We start from the raw sequence: 14,423 nt of genomic DNA, 5'->3' as shown, positions 1-14,423 counted from the left end.
AAAAATCAGCGTTGTAGGCATTAGGGTCAAAATGACCCCTGTGAGGCTTCTAGGTAAAATATAAAATATGCGACATATATAAATATTCTTAAGTGTCAAAATGTGATTAAGTTAGAGTATTTGTGGAGTGATAAAAAGTCAAGAAATCTAGTGCCAATATTTTCATAACTTTAGAAATTATAACAAATTAATCGTCGAGACGGGTCAAAATGACCCCTGTGATGCTTCTAGTGTTAAGCGGTTTGGCCTAGCGTTGATCAATCAGCCAGCCAGAACTTGTTATTTTATATAGAAAGATACATAATAAGCAAATTAATGACAAAAATATTACTACAAAAGCAATATAGCAAAGAACTCATATACTGTGTTAAAATATGTAGATATTCATTCATTTGGTAAAATTCATAAAACTAAGGGCACAAGCATAGCGTACGCGCGTTTGGCGTGGGAGACCCAGGTTCGATTCCCGGTGGAAGCTCATGTGATTCGGATTCCACGTTAACCAGTAGGTCTACATATCATATAGCCTCGCTACTGAGCGGGATGTTAAACTCAAAATCAGCTCAGCTCTGCTAAGGGCATAAGCAGCGTGGACCTACGGCTTTTTGGGTCCAACCACAGATGACAAAATTACACCCCTATTGCTTTACAATTGCTGTAAATCTCCCTGCTTTGGAAATGAACGGAACTTGACATTCGCTTCACCAACTTTTCTATTTCGTGTGTTCATTTTAAAGCCGTACACAGCGCATGAGGGCATTGCTAAAGTTTTCAAAGTCAATGTAAGAAATACAGATGAGTTCTATTTACACAATGTGTACAGTAGAAAATATTCAATAATATTCCACATAGAAAATATCATACACAACAGTGTGTAAGAAATTCATCAAATGTTTAAAAATCAAAGAAAACGTACTTCAACACAAATGCAATTAAAACCTGACTCTGAGAGCGCAATAATGTTATCTTGTTCGAAGGGTCAGTGATTTTGTGTCGAACAGGCTGAGCGTGGGCTTACCCTGCCTTGTGTTTCGCAACATTGCTCTTGGTCAAGTGGTTTATTGCTTGTGCCTTTAGGCATTTGCCCTAAAGCTATACAGCGAGTTGTGTGCGTTCTTCCTTCCCTGCCCCTGGCTGCATATTTGCGGATCCCAAACGTTTCAGCATATCCTCTTATCTGATTGGTCGATACAGATGCGATATCACAAGACATGATCTACATATAGCACAAAATAAATGAAAATTGTTGTCGGCTTTGGTAGCCGAGTGGTCTAGCGTGACATGCTAGTAACAAAAATGTTCTTGGCGAGGGTTCGAATCCTTCCTACGGATAGTTTTTTTTACTACTTTTAAAAATGTTTATAACACTTCTTTCGTTAAAATAAAATTAAAAATAATATTCAAAAAGTGATTTAACGATCATTGTTTTAATATTTTCATTAAACTTCTTTCATTAAAATAAGTTTGCCCTTGTACTATATAGATCCACAGCAAATGTAGTAGTAGTAGTAGTACGTTTGCCCTTGTACTATATAGATCCACAGCTAATGTTGTAGTAGTAATAGTAGTAGTAGTAGTAGGAACGGGTTAGAAGCCCCACAGGGGTTGTTTGGATTATGTTCTCGACATCAAATTGGCAAGAATGCTGAAACGTTTGGGATCGGCAAAAATGCCCCCTGGCTGGCGAAAATATTATTTGCTGTTCATGCATTAGGATAAAGGGCAAGACACCTTGCGACCTTGAAAGGGAGTAACATATAAAATGATCGAAAATGACAACCGATGTTCATGTAGAGTTCATAGTTTCGAGGTCGCTGAGATGGTTAGGCGTAAAGCTATCAGCTATTTTCTGTTAGTGATTTCTTCATATAACCAAGTTAACGAATCAGTGATAAAACGTTCACCTCTGGTGCTTGGGGTCACGGGTTCGATCCCAGTCCCCGCCAAGTGAACTTTGTGGTGGATAAACACCGTGTGCATGGGTTTTCTCGGAGTTCTCCCGTTTCCTCCCACTTCCTTCATTCCACCATTTCATTCATTATTCATCATCACCGTCTCCTTTAGCCTAACCAGCATAACCGAGGGACGTAAAACTCAAAGATTTCATTTCATTTCATTTTCAAGTTAACGAACCTTGACTTACCTGCGTACAGTGGTTGGTTAGTGTGTCCTCGATGGCTATTTTTACTTTTTCCATGATCATCCCATACCATACAGTATTTTTTATGTTTTGAAAAAGCTTGATTCCATCAATTCGTTAAACAACAATGTTTCTTCTTTTTTTCTAATCATGTTTCTTAGTATTATCCTCTTCATTCTAACTAATTTAAATATTTTCAATAATTCAGAATTTAGACTAAAAAATGTTACAATGATCAAGAATTGTATAAGAAAAGGACTCTTCATTTCTAATCATTGTCATAACCGGAAGGGAAAACTTAAAAAAAAATTGAAATAACTTAGCAGACGTAGAAAATCGACGGAAATAATAAACATCAACTATTAGTTGACTCTTAGAAGTATAGTTCTCAACCCAAGTAGAAGATGCACTCTTTGCTTCATGAAAATAATAAACATTTTCCAAAAATAATTACAGAAAAGTAATTTCATGACATTTACTGAGCGAACATAGGTTACTGGTTAGCGTTGACCTTTGTAATTGGAAGTCTCCAGGTTCAAATTTCGATACGAGGCATCCTGACTAGTGATTTTGCAGTACCACTGGGCGAATACCGGGATACTTTTAATACATAAGCTCTGGCAAATTTTCTTGAAAACTTTGTTCTTATGTTGTTAATGTTTCAGTGTGAAATGGCATTTTGCTGCATGGAAAATATGTTTAGTAAACAAAATATAGTAGATGAATGGTTAGTATAAGGGACTCCTACTTGTTTTCTTTAGGTTCAAATCCCGACTGTTCTTATTGATTTTTTCTTTTAGTTACGCTCATATGTTGCGCTCCAGAAGTTCAATTTTGAATTAAATGTAGTCGCAGCTAGTTTAAACTGAAATTATTTTCAAAACTTTTTGCTATTATATGTTTTTGTTTTACTTGCGATGTTTCAACTTTGATATTAGATCTTAGACCTTAATGTAACTCATTTTCCTACTGTGAAGTGCAGTCTGCACTCAGTAGTTTTTTTTTATATTTTAATATAAAAATTATTCTATTTGCATACCTGTATTTTATTTTGTATTTTTGTTTATTATGTAATCATAGAACAAGTTTAAGGTAATATGTTAATTTTGTATGAATTAAATATAAAATATTATTCTTGGGAATTATTCCGAATGAAATTAAAGTTGGATCCTGAACGCGATTCCCTACAAGAGCGGTTAATCTTGCTATTTCTTCAAAATCTCTCTATAGAGCCCTTCATGCGAATTCGGCGGAAGGGGGGCCAGGGTTCGGTGCAGAAGAAAATCATGTGCTTACCGCACGTTGGAAACTTTTCACATTTTTGAACAATAAATATTGATGTCAGGTATATTACCTTATAGGGACTCCATACCTTATAGCTAGTATATTATTCTATTTTTCATTTTTTATGCTACTTGTATGTGTCCAGAAAATATTTGAAAACTTTCTTGGTTCTGTTTTAACAGACTGCTAACAGAGCAGACACACACACACATATATATACGCTGAGAGAGCGAAGTTTTGTTAATCCATGTAGGAGGAGAGGCAGAAGGGAGTTGAACGAACCAGCCATTTTTTTCTTTTCTGTAATTGTTATTTTTAATATTGTTTTAATTTATATAGTAAAACTAAAAAGAGTGTTTGATATTATTGTGATCTTGGAAAAGAGAATAGGAACATAAATGGAAGTATGTTATATATCCATACGAACTTGAAAGTGTTTGCTTTATTTTTTTAAAAAAAATATACCACATCAGAAACTAAATTCGTTAACAGCGCCTCAAGGACAGTGACCATCGAAAGCGAGGGTGGAATCTGCCTGTGGAGCGGCTATGGACAAATTCTTTGGAAAGGGAGAAAAAAACGGTTGGAGTGGACATGAGAGGCGGAGCACTTCTCCTGTTTTGAACTTAAAAAAAAAAAGTAGGGTGGATTCGGGAGAAAGAGAGTCTTCGAGAGGGATAAGTGCTTGAGCCAGAGAATGGTGAACACAGTAAAATAATTCGTGTGAAAAAAAAAAACAATATGTGTTCTGAAATATTACATCGCCGCTTCTGCAAGATAAGAACGATAAACAGAAACTAAATACAGTGAACCAGTGCTATATTTTTCACAAGTTTAATGCGTATTATTGGAGTATTATTGAAGAATTTTTCTTTTTTTCTTTTCTTTTTTTTTAAAAGTGCTCAACCTTGCTGGCGGTTGGAATACTAACGCCTACCAGACATTGTCAGGGCAATGAAGCTCCCTTGGTTTTGGGGAGAATAATGTGTTGCTTCACATAACACATCTTTGGCGGATTCACATAGTGAAAAAAAAAAGAAATCGTTAACTTCAAGGAGAACGAAGCTGTTAGTTGATCACAAACAATTAAAAGTTCTAAAAAAAGAAAAAAATCTTATACCAAATAGACAGTGTTTGCAGATGACTAAGAACAGACTATAATCCTGACTAAGAATATATGTGGTTTTTAGTGAACTTTGACTTATCCTTTTTAAAACAGTGACATACAAATATTAAGATTGTGTGCAAATCCTATTTAATCGAACTCTGTACTAAAATCGCTTAACAAACTAATATCGACATCAAGTAGATAAACATTTTATTAAGTAAAACTTCTCTAACTATATATATAAATATATGCAGAGACATATACAAGGTCGGTAATTATCCCTGTGCACAGTGGAAAAGTGTAAAGTGAAATATGTTCAAGTGATCCAGAAAGAATTGTACCAATTTAAAAAAAATCTTCAAATATTGCTATTAAATCATATCAAAAAGCAAATGGCTGGCTGGTTCATAACTGAATTGTCCCAAGGTTCTGGAACTGGTGAGTACACTGATTTTTAGATGTACCATTTCCTGTTTTCTTTTTTTCAGCTGAAAATTGTATGAAGGACTTCTCAGTGTTTCCCGTATGTATTTTTTTCTTCCTAATGGGGCACAGGAAGTAAAAAATTAGAACCCAAGTATTGACACAGGAGCTATATAGTAAGGGAGATACTAAAAAAAAAAAAATATTTTGCACCAATTCGGTATCATTGGCAGTATAGTATAGTCTTTTTATTTTCTATGTTGTTAAAATTTTTTATGACCATTAACGCTACTCTCTTGCTTCTGATGATCTAATATCAGCTTCATAGCTCCTGCATTCTATCTTTTATCTGATTCCCAAAGGTCAGTACTCAGCCCTGTACTCAATGAAGAAAATATAAACAGTGTATTAATTAATTGAGTATTGTGTAGTGGCGGCTCTGAAGTACATCCCACTAACACAATAAAGTAGTAGGCTAGGTGAAATGCTCTATTCAAGTGAATCCTCTTTACGGGCTCTTCACATACAGTTTGGCCCTTTACTGCCATAGGGTCATTCACAAAAATTTGGCGCCCAGCGTGGGGCAATTCAATAGTCACAAGCTTTTACTTGTTTGACTTGTTGAAAATTAGACAACATACGGAAACACTTTTCGATCAGTAATTTACGGATTTTGTGCGGTTAAGTCCCAATTAAGAAATATAATTCCCAGAATAATATGAGTTTCATTGTGTTTGAAATTTGCATTGTATTTATATGTTTTAGAGTGTCAGGAAAATTAGTATATCAGGCATCATAGTGTTTGGGGGGAAGAATACTTTTATTTCAAGTAGCACTAAAGTAAATGGTCAGAACGCGACTGCAGATTAAGAAAATGGAACAAGAGTTAAGGTTGCTTGAACTCGCACAGCGAGGTGATGAGTTCTCTGAAGTTGAGAAAGGAGATGATACCCCTCCAGGCATCGATGAAACGCCAGTGGAGGTTACTCAAAATGCAGAAAACGCACAAATTAACAGCACAGTTTTAGAAGTAGGAAATACAGGGAACTTGAATTTAACTATGATTTTAGAACAAATCTTGAAGGGGCAAAAGCAATTAGAAGAAAAGCTTGAATCTAGTGCTAAGAAGATGGAGTTAAGCGCTAGAAATTTAGAATCTGGACTCGAACAGGTGCGAAGAGAAAATAGAGAATGTAACAAGAATTTAGAACAAAAGTTAGAAACCAGCACTAGCAATTTGGAACAAGGTTTAGCCCAGGTAAAAGAACAGCTAGGTCAGAGTGAACGACAGCTAGTGGAAAGAATAGAGCAAAATACCAACGAGTTACGAAACAAACTAGAAAGTACCAGGGAAGAGGTGAGTTCTCAGATCAGTGACATTAACAATAAAATAGGACAGTTAGAAGACAATGCCGAAAAGGTTGCAAATACGGTAGATGAAAATTATGTAGAGTTATCAGAAAATTTGGAGCGGGTTTCAAATCGGGTTGAACAGACTCTTGGAGGCGTCACGGAAAGGGTTATGAACGTGGAAAGTTCGGTGATAAGAGTTCATGAAAAAATGAAGCGCGTCGAATTAAACTTTAATTCGGAGATAGCTCGGATCAGGGGAGAAATCCACGAAGACACGCCTCTAGAAGAGATTCGCTCTGAGTGCAACAGCAGCATTCAGAGAATGCAAGAGACGGTAAATGGTGTGTGCAAGAAACTGGAGGGAAAACTGACCCAGTGGAAAGAGACAATGCAGCGTGAGACAGCTGAGATAGTGGACGGGAGAATCGCCTCTATGTCAGCTAGCTCACATAGAGCCGACTCGCCGTCCTCTGCACATCATCTCTCTTCTGGACGCGATTTGGAGGGTTCTCAACCTGCAAACATCGTAAACTCCCAAGAAGCACTGCGACGCGAGCAACCGTCAACGTCACAGAATTGTCCAAATGATCACTCAAACCGGATACAGTTGGCAACTGCACTAGGCTTTTTGCATAGGGATCTTACCCTACCCACGTACCACGGAAACGAGAGTGAGACGGTGACTCATAATTTCCTGATTGACTTGGAGAGGTACTTCGAATTAACTGGGGTGCCGAATGAGTTACGTCTTAATCTTGTATCTAAGTGTCTGAGGAATACTGCAGCACAATGGTTTTTAGTGACAGCTGGGAAGATTCAAACATATGAAGAGTTCGTGAAACACTTCCGTGACGCGTACTTGAATGAGGAGAGGTTAGCTAACCTCCGTGCCACCATATTAACTTCCCACTACGACCAGCGGATTCACAAACTTCCTTCTGATTATTTGCTGGAACTGCTGCATAAAAATAGCATACTTTCACCTCCTATGTCACCTGAGACATTATTGAAGGTACTTCCTCGCCAGCTTCCAAACTGGCTTTTCAGATCAATCGTGTCCTCAAGGCCGAAAAGTATAACAGAGCTGTTGAATCTGGTTCAAGAACTTCAAACCTCCATAAAAGATAAAGACTATTATGGAAACAACAGGAAAGGTGTACACATGCTGGAAGTCGAAGTAGATAGCAGACCTGAAGTCTCCTCTGGCAAGAGGGGTAGGAATTCTCCTCGACGGAATAACAGGAGATTCCGGAAGAGGGTTCCGTACCAGAGACAAGACGATCATGAGAACGGAAGAAATAGTCCTTCTTGCAGTGACAACGCAAACGTGAGTGTACCTGCATCTCGTAGTCGAGGAAATGGTTCCCGTAACGACACACCACGAAATAATAGAGGACGGAGAGGTGGTACAAGGTCATTCTCCAATCCTGCGAGATCAACATATAGGGGGGAAGAGCAAGTACAAGTACTTGAGGCCTATGACGAGCGAAGAGCAACAGAAAGGAACAATGGAAATAATTTTCATGACACCACAAGTCGCGGGAACTCTGTCTCCAGGCAATGAGGTGTTCCCGCATACGTTTCGGAAGACGGTAGGTCAGTGAAACTAACGAATACTCTGGCTGAGTCTGCAAATTCAAAACCCGAGTGTGTGCGTAATAGAGAAGGGGAACTAAACACTGATGACCAAGAAACTTCAGTTAAGGAATTTGAAACTTCAGAACAGGAACCTGGAAATTGTAGCACTTGTGAGAATATTGTTAAGCGGAAATATTTTGATGAAGAAAAGATGCAGAAATATCGTTTAGAGATAGTGTGGAGACAAATGATTTAGTGTTGCATACCTTCGAATGGGAATTGGACTGCGAGAATCTGTGGGTTCCTATAGGGGAGTATGAAAATGTATCAACGTCGGATAAAGGACGTAATACCATGCCACTTTTAGTAGCCAACATGGATGAAAGTAAGACCGTGAGAAATACGGCATCTCCAAGGCTGAGGTTGGATGATGAAATATACCCAACCACATTTGAGCTGGCAAATCGAATTTATCCCCTTCGGAAAGAGGTAAGAACCACGCAACAATTCCACATATAGAAGAGAATGCAGATAGCAACACTGATCTCTCTCCCACCAAGAAATTGAAATTTAAAAAAAATCCTTTAATAAAGTACCAGGCACTGTTCGATTTCAAGTCTGCTTGTAAAACATAATGAAAAAAAAGTGACAACGGATGTTCATCCTATGAAAGCAAAAAGGTATCTATCCATTATTGTTAGCATGACAAATTCTAACGAAATAACTCATGTTTATTCAGAATCTCTTTGTGTTACCTCAAAGGCTAAAGAAGTGTTATTTTGCAAAAAGAAAAATACACATACTCGGGACCTACTACAAAAATTAAACCGCAAAAGTGATACATGTAATGAACTATACAACACCGGTAAAGGTCCTAGAAAGGAATTCATTTCTAGACTATTGCCACTAATATTAACGCACCAGTCAGAAATATTCAGAAGTTGCATCTCATCTGCTGACCTTCGTAAATAGCAGAAAATGTATTGCATAAGAATGATTTATACAAAGAGAAAATTTAGTGGAGTACTTTCCAATATGTTGTTTCGCTATATATATATATATATATATATATATATATATATATATATATATATATATATATATAATTAGGAAATATTTATGTAATGTATTTCATATCTAATGCCAGCACTTCTTACGTACTCTGGAAATATGAAACGTTGTAGTTACCACCTTTCACATTTCCAAGGGGGGAATTGTGAAGTGCAGTCTGCACTCAGTAGTTTTTTTTTATATTTTAATATAAAAATTATTCTATTTGCATACCTGTATTTTATTTTGTATTTTTGTTTATTATGTAATCATAGAACAAGTTTAAGGTAATATGTTAATTTTGTATGAATTAAATATAAAATATTATTCTTGGGAATTATTCCGAATGAAATTAAAGTTGGATCCTGAACGCGATTCCCTACAAGAGCGGTTAATCTTGCTATTTCTTCAAAATCTCTCTATAGAGCCCTTCATGCGAATTCGGCGGAAGGGGGGCCAGGGTTCGGTGCAGAAGAAAATCATGTGCTTACCGCACGTTGGAAACTTTTCACATTTTTGAACAATAAATATTGATGTCAGGTATATTACCTTATAGGGACTCCATACCTTATAGCTAGTATATTATTCTATTTTTCATTTTTTATGCTACTTGTATGTGTCCAGAAAATATTTGAAAACTTTCTTGGTTCTGTTTTAACAGACTGCTAACAGAGCAGACACACACACACATATATATACGCTGAGAGAGCGAAGTTTTGTTAATCCATGTAGGAGGAGAGGCAGAAGGGAGTTGAACGAACCAGCCATTTTTTTCTTTTCTGTAATTGTTATTTTTAATATTGTTTTAATTTATATAGTAAAACTAAAAAGAGTGTTTGATATTATTGTGATCTTGGAAAAGAGAATAGGAACATAAATGGAAGTATGTTATATATCCATACGAACTTGAAAGTGTTTGCTTTATTTTTTTTAAAAAAATATACCACATCAGAAACTAAATTCGTTAACAGCGCCTCAAGGACAGTGACCATCGAAAGCGAGGGTGGAATCTGCCTGTGGAGCGGCTATGGACAAATTCTTTGGAAAGGGAGAAAAAAACGGTTGGAGTGGACATGAGAGGCGGAGCACTTCTCCTGTTTTGAACTTAAAAAAAAAGTAGGGTGGATTCGGGAGAAAGAGAGTCTTCGAGAGGGATAAGTGCTTGAGCCAGAGAATGGTGAACACAGTAAAATAATTCGTGTGAAAAAAAAAACAATATGTGTTCTGAAATATTACATCGCCGCTTCTGCAAGATAAGAACGATAAACAGAAACTAAATACAGTGAACCAGTGCTATATTTTTCACAAGTTTAATGCGTATTATTGGAGTATTATTGAAGAATTTTTCTTTTTTTCTTTTCTTTTTTTTTAAAAGTGCTCAACCTTGCTGGCGGTTGGAATACTAACGCCTACCAGACATTGTCAGGGCAATGAAGCTCCCTTGGTTTTGGGGAGAATAATGTGTTGCTTCACATAACACATCTTTGGCGGATTCACATAGTGAAAAAAAAAAGAAATCGTTAACTTCAAGGAGAACGAAGCTGTTAGTTGATCACAAACAATTAAAAGTTCTAAAAAAAGAAAAAAATCTTATACCAAATAGACAGTGTTTGCAGATGACTAAGAACAGACTATAATCCTGACTAAGAATATATGTGGTTTTTAGTGAACTTTGACTTATCCTTTTTAAAACAGTGACATACAAATATTAAGATTGTGTGCAAATCCTATTTAATCGAACTCTGTACTAAAATCGCTTAACAAACTAATATCGACATCAACTAGATAAACATTTTATTAAGTAAAACTTCTCTAACTATATATATAAATATATGCAGAGACATATACAAGGTCGGTAATTATCCCTGTGCACAGTGGAAAAGTGTAAAATGAAATATGTTCAAGTGATCCAGAAAGAATTGTACCAATTTAAAAAAAAATCTTCAAATATTGCTATTAAATCATATCAAAAAGCAAATGGCTGGCTGGTTCATAACTGAATTGTCCCAAGGTTCTGGAACTGGTGAGTACACTGATTTTTAGATGTACCATTTCCTGTTTTCTTTTTTTCAGCTGAAAATTGTATGAAGGACTTCTCAGTGTTTCCCGTATGTATTTTTTTCTTCCTAATGGGGCACAGGAAGTAAAAAATTAGAACCCAAGTATTGACACAGGAGCTATATAGTAAGGGAGATACTAAAAAAAAAAAAATATTTTGCACCAATTCGGTATCATTGGCAGTATAGTATAGTCTTTTTATTTTCTATGTTGTTAAAATTTTTTATGACCATTAACGCTACTCTCTTGCTTCTGATGATCTAATATCAGCTTCATAGCTCCTGCATCTTTTATCTGATTCCCAAAGGTCAGTACTCAGCCCTGTACTCAATGAAGAAAATATAAACAGTGTATTAATTAATTGAGTATTGTGTAGTGGCGGCTCTGAAGTACATCCCACTAACACAATAAAGTAGTAGGCTAGGTGAAATGCTCTATTCAAGTGAATCCTCTTTACGGGCTCTTCACATACAGTTTGGCCCTTTACTGCCATAGGGTCATTCACACTACGTCATATTATGATGAATGTTTTCACAACAACGATAGTCGGGCGGTAATACAGAATTCCATTGTTACTGCAGGGCCGGATCTTGAATCCTGCGAACTACGCGTTCGCAGGAGGCGCCAGGTGAACAGGGCACCAAATTAGAAAAATGAATTTTGTTTTAAATGTAAATATTCATTTTTAAAATGTTATGATGAAACATTTTCCTCATATAGCTTCGAATACATATTGTACAGACTGAGATACAGATAAAATACATCAAAAGGACAATAAAGTCGAATCTTCGCTTGGTTGGCTGTAAAACACCCCTTTACAAATGAAATGGACTCGCACATCATTTTCTTGCTGTACTGTACTGTGGAGTTACAACCACAGTTATTTGCTAAATTACACAGGGCTGCAAATTGGAAAAAAGTTCATGTTGTTTTTTTGATTAATAGGTGAACTTAATTCTTTGTTCCTAGCTGATTACGAATAATGAATTCGTTTTTCCCTGTCACGTAAGGTTTTCTTACAAATCAATGTCAAAATTTGAGCCTTCTTCCGTATTCAATACTGCTATATTATACCTTATTTCTTATCTCCTATCAGACTAAAGAGCTTATTATGCTAAATAACTGAACATGTTTTGTTTGATGCGAATGCATACAGACAAAGAAAAGAATATAAAATAAGATTCTCTACACATACTGATTACTCCATATATATATATATATATATATATATATATATATATATATATATATATATATATAAAATATGGAAATATATACATAAATATATACGTTGTAAAATGGAAATCAACACAGTCATATAACATACTTATTTTTTACATCTTTTTAGCACGCTTTCTTTTATAAGCTTTCCTAATTTTCTTGTGATTTTCTTCTGAAGTTTCTGTGTGCAGTGTGCGAGAGTAGTCAGCCATCATCCTAACACTCCAAAGTGCCTGATACCTTTTCTCCATATCTCTCATGTCTTGGTGGAACCGTTCTCCTTGTTACTCACTTAATTCTCCGAGATTTGGTGGAAAGTAATCAAGATGAGAACTCAACTTGAGATTTATGTTGCAACCCAGTTCTTGAAATTTAACTAACATATTCTCAACAACTTTTCTGTATTCAGCACTTTTTTGGTTCCCCAGGAAGTTCACCACCACGCTTTTAAATGCTATCCAAGCATCCCTTTTAGCATTAGTCATTGTTGCCTCGAAGTTTTTATCCTTCATTAACTTCCTCATGTCTGGGCCAACGAAGACACCTTCTTTCACTTTGGCACATGAAAGTGAAGGAAATTTGTTGCATATGAACTTGAAATATTCGCCTTCCTTGTCGAGGGCCTTAACAAATTGTTTCATCAATCCTAATTTTATGTGAAGGGGAGGTAGTATAACTTTCTCAGGACTGACTAAATTTTGTTGAATGATGTTTTTTGATCCCGCGTTCAGTGTTTTCCGTAACGGACACTGTTTCCTTCCCCAGTAGTCATTTCGTGCCCTACTATCCCACTCGCAGATGTAACATGGTATTTTCGTATACCCACCTTGTTGCCCATACAATGCTCAAAATCTTCAGATCTCCACACACTACACAACCATGTACGTCGTATTTAATTTTATTAAGAATAAATTGCACATTTCCGTATGTTTCTTTCAGTGACACAGAATGAGCAATAGGAACTGAGGGGAACTTATTTCCATTATATAACACAACAAATTTTAAACTTGTTTTATTCGAGTCAATGAATAATCTCCAATCACTAGAAAGCCAAGGGAAATTTAACTTGATCAACAAACCTGACACATCAAAATAAACAAGACAGAACCTTCTTTTGAGAAATACTGCACAAATTCTTTTTCCCGATATCTGTACCAGGAAAATGTTCCACAGGCCAGCAAGTTATTTTCATTAAGTTTGGAACCAAGAAGTTCAACGATTCTTTAGACAAATTTATGTCTCTAACTAGATCATTGAGCTGGCGTTGAGTGAGTGGTATAGGATCACGAGATCCGCTAGGGAGGTTGTAAACTTCATCTTCAATTTCACTATTTTCCACTGAATCACAGTACGAACTAGGATCATTACGGACTCAAGACTTGATGGAGGTGTCGGAACAGGCAAGTCTAGGCCGTGCAGCACAGGTCTCATTGCAGAAGGAATATTGGGATACACTATCTTTGTCTTGTTGCGAGTATTGTGTCCTACAATTTCACAGGAACAGAAGTAGCAATCGTCGCTGTGGTTTTTGGGTTCTCTCCACAGCATTGGTACTGCGAATGGCATAGATGACCGCTTTCCAGTGCTCCACCTTCGTAACGATTCCACACAAGATCTACAGAGATTGTGTAGAGTCCACGATTTATCTTGATCTCCAAGTTCCATACGGAAGTATCCGAAATATGCCCTTCATACAAAATCTAAACAAATTCACCACAGATGTAACAAAATAAATCTGGTCTATTCTTACAATCACGAGATGCCATGGCAACACAGTATTCAACGAATTACAAAAAGAAAGCACTAGCCTAAGATATTAACATTTCATACTATTAAAGCGCATCTAAGGTTTGCGTGAATTAAATATGAAATTTATTTGAAATGAGATAACAAGGTTTGATATAGAAATATTTTAAATATTCATGCAGGCAAAATTTTAGTTAATTTAATTAAATTAAACTTCCTTACATTTAAAACACATTCATTTTTATTACCGCCTGGATAATTTCACCACGTACTTGTGACATCTAGCGTCAATCAGTTGAATTACGCTTAAACATGCATACCGCAATCAACATATATAAATCGTGAATTGTAAGAAATTCTTACGTGATATGAGAAAACTAGTGCCAGTTTCGGTTTCAGTTTCGGTATTCAAATACATATAAAACACCCAAAATTATAAAAACAACAGAACCTATGCGGCCC

The 14,423-nt window shown here is 36.2% G+C and overlaps 1 long non-coding RNA gene across 1 annotated transcript in view; it reads left to right on the top strand.

Annotated features, from left to right (window-relative positions):
• The first annotated feature begins 9,075 nt into the window (after nucleotides 1–9,075).
• The window catches only part of LOC145665690 (uncharacterized), a 99,835-nt gene continuing 94,487 nt past the window's right edge, over nucleotides 9,076–14,423 (top strand). Inside the window, exon 1 of the long non-coding RNA XR_014127596.1 lies at nucleotides 9,076–10,959. This is a non-coding gene — a long non-coding RNA (uncharacterized LOC145665690). The remainder of the gene's footprint in view (nucleotides 10,960–14,423) is intronic.

This window comes from Thermobia domestica, chromosome 12 (assembly GCF_964235325.1).
Source record: "Thermobia domestica chromosome 12, izTheDome1.hap1.1, whole genome shotgun sequence".
NCBI classification, from domain to species: Eukaryota; Metazoa; Arthropoda; class Insecta; order Zygentoma; family Lepismatidae; genus Thermobia; species Thermobia domestica.
This window is presented reverse-complemented; position numbering and strand designations above follow the sequence as displayed.